General features: G+C 34.8%; 1 long non-coding RNA gene across 1 annotated transcript; it reads left to right on the top strand.

Moving 5' to 3' along the window:
- LOC140045425 (uncharacterized) lies at nucleotides 1-6653 on the top strand. The gene is made up of 4 exons (XR_011844580.1): nucleotides 1-233; nucleotides 999-1011; nucleotides 4849-4917; nucleotides 5373-6653. It is a non-coding gene; the product is annotated as an uncharacterized lncRNA (long non-coding RNA).
- The last annotated feature ends 1258 nt before the right edge of the window (nucleotides 6654-7911 follow it).

The raw sequence follows: 7911 nt of genomic DNA, 5'->3' as shown, positions 1-7911 counted from the left end.
ATTATAATTATGGTACCAGTAATAATTCTGTGGGCGGACTCATGTAAATATAAATTTGGCGTGTTTATATAAACTGTATATTAAACACGTATCTACTATGCAACGCCTTATGATGTTATGTTTAGTATAACTATAAGCAAGCCGTGTAACGTATGCCAGCTCTGGATTGTCTTTATTCCATAGATAATTTTAAGACGGATTCTCTCAAATAAGTGAATAGAACACATTACAAGGTAAGTCCAGTTTGGTTTATGTTCTTACGCTGCTTTGGATGTTTTCGTATTTCAAAATGGGACAAATGCACAGTTGATAGTATACACGTAATAACACGTATACTGTCTATTGCCCACTCACCATTCATATTTTAGAGCTGAAATATTACAGCAACCCCTATTAAGGGGACACCTTGGGACCAAACAAGCTATTTAAAGGGGTGTCTCGAGGGGTTGATCTTATGTAGTATAAATAATATAATAACCATTCGTTTGCTTCATAGGAAAATGTCCACTTAATAGGATGGTATTGTCTATTCAAATATTAATAATGATTTAAAGTCTATCATGATTCGTGACTTGCGGGTTTTCACGAGTGTGCGTTCGTCCCCACCCCCCCCCCCCCCAAATCTATCTGCAGGGTGGGTATGAACGTTATCCTTATCCCTGGTGGTAATTGTATTTAATATTGTGTATTTACAAATATTGTTCGACGTAACCACCCTCCAATTGTAGGCCTACGTTGACCATTATAACTAATTTATACATTAAATTTCTGATGGTTGTTTATATAATAAAGGGGCAGCCCTCTCTGATATTTGTTTACAAAATAATCTTTAATTACCTTTATATTCATCTATCACATGTTTTTTAACCCTTTCCCTTAAACATCTTTATTTATTACTTTGATTACTATCAGACCCGGATGTGAAACTTGACCCATCTTTAACAATATTAATTTTATTTCATACTAATATTTAACTATATTTTGCCTCCTATGCTAAGAATGGACGCAAATGTATGTACAATAACAATATATCCACAATTGCATATTCACGTTTCTCTGTATGCTTGTGAGCACGTCGGTGTACCTAGTTTTGCATGTGATATTATTATATGTAGTCATGTATTTGAACGTCATATTTAATTTGGTTTATTTATTTATTATATTATATCAGTGTCTTTAATGTATTGTTGAATAAGAGCATGATAAACAAATAAACTGAATTGAAAAAGGTAGGGCCGGCCGGCTGTTGCGGTGGAATACACATCTATATTAAGTAGAGAGTGAGGAGGGGGGGGGGTGCAGGAAAGGGGGAGTTGTTGCAGAGAAGGTTCCCATTCATTCATAATTCAATGTTCCAACACAGCGGTTGATCCATTATTGAGAAGATGCAGGGTGGGGTATAGGCCCTATATATTGTGAGATTAAGCACTGATGTCCCATCTTTTGCATCGTAATCACATCCCCCGTCTTCCCCTTTGATCCGCCTGTCGTTAAAGAAAGTGTCTCTTGTGATTATGATGACCATCGACACTTTTTAGAGATCAACAAAATAAACATATAGGATTTATAATCGAGGCTAACACGTGATATGATTATACTTACAATAAAATAAATGGTCGACTCAATTTAATAATTCATTGATGTATTCATACGGGGTTATGAGCGATACATGAATTATTGTGTTAATTATTTATTTGTAATGTATTTCAAAAGTTATTACCATAGTGATTGTTACGCAGCATGTTTTAAATGTAACTTTTACTTTTATTTTAGGGGATTTGCTTCAATGGGAAAATTACTTTAACTTTTACAAAAATGGATTTTATTCCAGTTAATAATAAAGCAAGCTCTTTAAACCCGTTTCTTCATATTTTGGGTAAATGCATGCGTTTGTTTGATCAGGGTTCAATTTACTTTTGCATGATGTTATTCACGAATTAAACGCATTCTCTATAACCACCCACCTCAACAGTAGACCCCGCTCGTTCGGGACACACTTATTCAAAGGACAATTTCCTATAACACATGTTTGGAAATGTTTAATACACTGCAGGGGACACTCTATTACAGTCGGGCAGCAAAGTGGTTGACCTCGCGAATTATTACCAAATCAAAATTTGAATTGCCGCCATCTTGGAATCGCGATAAAGCAAGTAGTGCGGAATTACAAAATGTAGCAAAAAAAAATTTCAATAACATTTAAATAGCATATTCATACAATTAAATTTATATTAATAAAATTCAACTAAGAATTTTACGAAAGATAGGCTACTTAAGAAATACTGCCGAGATCGGTTCCCCCACACGGCGTAGGGTACCGCAGTGCTAAGGGGCCTAGGTAGGAAAAAATCTGATTTTACCTGTTAAACATGCTTGAACCAAGGCCATTTTAATATATATTATTCAGATTATATATCAAAACAAACTGATAAAATGATTTGTTGATTTGCTTCTGATGAGAAAAGTGCCGGATTCATTTCGCTGACGGCGAATGAATACACGAATTTTCGCCATTTTCTAGCACTAGCCTTGGGTACCCAGACAGCTGATAACGATTATATTCGATTGTCCAGACGTCTCTGCTACTGGTGCTCAATACTACAGTATGTATTACCATGGACCTATAGGTCCATGGTATTACTGTACATATAGTACTGTATGTTTAGTTTTTGCTTTCTTTATGGCAAAATAAATATTTAATTTTTATTATTGCTTATTTTGCTTTAACTTTATCCAAGAAGAAGTAAATATTATTATATATATGCATATTACAGTCAAGTTGCAACTGCCACGAATCCACTTTGGTTACTAACTAAATAATTAATAGTATAACATCATAACTAACAAACAAATTAACAAGTTAATAAATTAACCACCATTAAATAATTTTATTTACAAAAAAGTATTTTACATACAGTATAACATGTAATATCTTATTTACATCGAAGTAAAATATGCCTATCAAACTATCTTGCTCAGGCTAAAATATCAAGTTATATATGTCAATATTTGAGTTAAATCATCGCGATAATAAAAATTTTTATTTTTTTTTTATTTTTAAAGACATCTGTTACGTACATCAATTTACAAATATCAAAATAGGATTGTTTTTGCAGCACAAGATGAATCACAAGTCGGATAGTTTATTCTTAGAAACCTGAAAGAAAAAAAAAACACCAATAATGAGCTATTCATAGTTAAATAATTTTAATGTCAACTTTAGTCATCCTAAATTTTGTCGCCATGATCACTACTATACACAATACTGTATATATAAATATCATATGTATGACCATCCAAATTACCTCATCCTACCTACAGTCCTTCCTAGCCTAGGCTACATTATTGTCATATATTTACAAACCTCCAACAGCCACAACGTATTTTCTTTTCTTTGGCAAAGAATTTCCCGTAATATAGTCCTAAATTAATTAAATAAATCAAAAGTTCTAGGCCTAGGCCTTTCTTTAAATATCCGACGATATATATCCATAATCCAGTGGATATAGATTCAACATTTTAAACATAATAATAATATGGCTTCACATTGATTATAATAAGTCGGCGATATGCCACTAAAAACTAGCCTGCGGCCCTCTCTATCCGCCTACAAATAGCACTGGGTTTCCGTCAAATGGGCTAGGCCTAGCCTAGGCCTAGATAATACTACAAGTTGGGTACATTTTTTTACAACCAAATAATCTACAATTTATATTGCAATATTTACCAAACTAGCACCAAATCAAAAATAATAAAGCTACTAATAACATATTTTGGTATATTAACTGGTTTAAAAACGGATTGCACATAGTGATTTTGAAGGATTGAAATTACTCAACCACACGGCCTGTACTAAACATACGAATCCAAGATGGAGTCTGCTTAGAATATATCCCCAGCTTTGAACGGATATTGAATCCGTCCCACAAGCTGAACCAAGCTTAAACTTTCAGAAAAGATAGATTAATAACCTAATAACCAACCACTAAGTTTTTATAAAGGTTCCGTGCTGATGAGAAAAGTGCCGGATTCCCTACGAAACCAAACAAATAAATCATGTAGCCTACCTCAACAAACACCTCCATCTGCACTTTTTTCTTCAATAAGCTCTGTCGTCCTTTTCTAGGCTATTTATACCAAAATTTTGTGGCGGGAATAATCTTCCATATTAGGAGTAACAATTTCCAAATATAGAAAGATATAATTTAACCCGGATGGTGGAAATTGCAGCAGATTTGTAAGGGTATTCCCATGCAAAATGCTTGCCGCGAAGTGAAAAGCGAACCGGAAGTCACTATAACTTGGCGATGCTCAGTGACCTGCGCAGTTAAAAAACAGCGTTTTAACGGTTAAATGAGCACTTTGCTGCTCGACTGTATTAAGGGGAAACTTTGTAGTGGGGTGGGATGGGGGATTGGGGTTGTTTTACCGTAGGCCTATACCTCTTAGTAGAAGTATGTACCAAACGATGTAAACGTGAACATTCATAATTTGATCTTAATTGTGATGCTGATACATACTTATTAAATCCATTCAGTTAATAACAGTATTTGTGTCACAACTCTGGTAGGCTTATTAACGCCCCAAGTGACCCATTGGCGGATCCAGGATTTATGAAAACCAAAGGGGGCTTGTAAAATAAAGTTTTGAACTTTAACCTTATGTCTCATGCATCATTGCACAATGTTCACCCCCTCCCTCCCCCCTCAACCTGGATCCGCCTATGTGACCCTACGACGACTCCCTTCTACTTGAATTGTATCCTTCTAATGATAGTTCCTTTCATAACCTTTACTTTGCACGATTTTCTTTTTGTCCTTACAAATGCTTGTTACGTCACGTCTTTAGAGTGTTCAATTGGTGGATAGTAGTAATAGTAGAGATGACCAACCAGTCATAAATATTGATTACAAGCAGGTTCGTATAGTTTTCAATCATTATTTACTTTACTTTAATTTTCTAGTTATTTGGATATAGGCCTTATAAGATTTTGTCACGCTTTAAAAAAGGTGGGGTTTTTCCAACCCAAATCGGGTAGGCCAATCAGGAGAACGTTTGTTTTGGTTCGTTTTCCACTTGGGACGCAATGCACAACCTCCTGCGCACAAAACCATGTATATATGGCTCTGAGCACAACGACGGAAGCGCGCCGCAAGTAATTTTACCAATCACGACCCGACGAATCATCAGATCTTCGCCTGTGATTGGTCAACCCACCTAATTTCGCTTTTGAGCTTAATATACGTACGTACGATTAACTTTAAATTATGTGCAATAAAACCTATCAGCAAATGAATTAACTGTAATGTACTTATTTATCGTAAAATATTAAATTATAAATTATCTAACTTTTATATATTTTATATCATTAGAGAAAACGAGTAACGATTTTCCTAATCTGCCTCATCGCTTTCGCCGTAGTTGTAATCGGTATTTTAGCCATTTCTGGCGTATTCTCACCCTAACTGATGACGTAAAACTATGGGCTGCCGTTTACTATGGACAACTTCAAGATTTTAGACAAAAATATGCCAAATTAGGATTTAGATGAAAACAAAATTACAAGTCGTGTGCCAATCGTGTTTTAAAAAGAAACAAAAATACAGTTAACGAATGCATACCAATTACTTCACTGTATATACATTTACAATTGCTACCTTTGTGCTTATATCATGAAGAATGTAATTTCTTCTAAAGCATTTATTTGAAATAAGCTTATTTTTATAATAGGCCCGTCTTACTGTAAATAATAGGCCTACATTTTAATGATATGGGAAGGATGCCTATAAATGAATTACTATTCCCGAAGCTGTTTACTAGTATAGATATAACATGGACGTACAGGCTGGGAAGTATTGCATTTTATTTTAGTGGGTCAAAATGAAGTATTGCAGCAGCAAATATAATCATGTGCAATTATTTTAAAACATAAACATAGATTAGATCTATTATGATAATTTGAATTAATTATTTATATTGTAATTATCCTATTTATTTGTATTATTTATAATTATACTGTAATAATCATTAGTAGTATTTATTATCCAGGGAATATTCTTTCATAATACAGTATTTAGATTTTGGGAAAAGTGCAATTACAGATTCAACTGCAAAATATTATCTACCGCCCTCTATAGAAAAGATGTGCGAGTCTGTGATTGTTGCTGAAGCTCCGTGTCTACACTACTGTATACTGTGTATGTGCCCAAATATGGTAGTGATATGACATCATCGTGTCCATATATGGGCACGTCACATTTTTTGTCACATGAAGTTTGATAGTGTAGACAGAGCTTAATTCAGTATTTCTCAGACATAGTGATATTTCTCAAATCAACGATTTATTACAAAGTACAAGTTCATCCAATGATATTTAAGCATACAGGTATGATTTAAGTATGTTAATATCTATCCTAAGTCGTAAATAGTAATAATTAATAAAGACTAATTTATGCCCTAGTTTCTGGTTCACTTATATCTATTGTTAAATATATACAAATCTTTACATTTTATGGTACGGTGGTATTCATACTTTTTTTATGTAAATCTAAAAATGTATAATAAGAATTCTTACTGTTTTTCACAGTTTTTATAATGCTGATTTTTTGCGTCGTTTTTTATTACTTGGAATAACTGTAAAATATATACTGTATAACGCTTACAATTATTGTTTTGTTACAAATTTATTGTATGCTGCAAGGTGTATTAAAATATATAAATGTTTATATAAATTCAAATTTTTGTGTTTTATCAATCTCTTTAAGCAGCAGTCTATTTCAACTGAGACAGTATGGTTTATTTATTTATTCCTTTCAGTGAAACATAAAAAGTGAGCAAAAGACAACTATCGCCAAAGAGTTATAGTTGTACACCTTATATAATAAGATCAAAAAAATACATAAATATAACATGTATAACATTAGATAATCCCACCCCCTAGAACACGAAATAACGTCCACATCTTCTATTTATTTTAAATAAAAATAAGATTTAGGCCTAAGCTTGGTTCTCACTAGTGACGCGCAACGTAAGAAAATGTCCTTCCAATAATTGTGTTTTCCCCCGCCTGCGTGAAATCAAACCTGCGATTTTCAGCACTGTTGCGTCGTCGGTTCCTACTTGTAAAGCCTGGTTTCCATTAAAATCGCAACAGCGTTTCCATTAAAATCGCTACACGCGCAGATGTCGCCGACGCAATCGGGAAGGCAGACTTCGCAGTCAAATCGGCAAAGTTCAACCATGTTCAACTTTGCCGATTTTGTCCGCGATGAATCGTATACGCGTACCAAAGAATATTTAGCGCTCGCGTACTAGATCCTCGATAAATTCTAGCGTTTCCATAGAATCGCTACGCTCTGTGTCGTGTAGCGATTTTATGGAAACCAGGCTTAAAGGGCCTTTCACACCTGCTCCGGCACGGTTCCGGTCCGGCGACGGCAAATCCAATCGAACGTCAATGTTTCGTTTTTACGCGGCTACGCGCATATCGATTGGTGCTTGGCCGCGTGGAGCGTCGTGAAAACGAAACATTGGCGTTCGATTCGCCGGACCGGAACCGTGCCGGAACAGGTGTGAAAGGCAATACGTCGTAGCGTTGCGTTACGTTGCGTCGCCAGTGGGAACCACGCTTAGTATGTAAGAAGCCAAAGAAAAGAGAAACACGTGCATCAGAACGCAACTTTCTATCGTAACCAAACCATGAACGAATTTGGTTCATATTAATTATAACAATGATGATTTTCTACCGCCCTCTATGGAAAAGATTTTTTAGTCTATAATTATGTTACTAAAGCTCTATCTACACTATCAAACTAGTTTGACAAAAAAGGTGATGTGCCCAAATATGGTAGTGATATGACATCATCGTGTCCATATACGGGCACATCACATTTTGTTGTCACATAAAGTTTG

The sequence above is a fragment of the Antedon mediterranea genome, chromosome 3, assembly GCF_964355755.1.
Source record: "Antedon mediterranea chromosome 3, ecAntMedi1.1, whole genome shotgun sequence".
Lineage (NCBI taxonomy): Eukaryota > Metazoa > Echinodermata > Crinoidea > Comatulida > Antedonidae > Antedon > Antedon mediterranea.
Note: the sequence above shows the minus strand (reverse complement) of the source record. Positions and strands in the feature narration are given on the sequence as shown.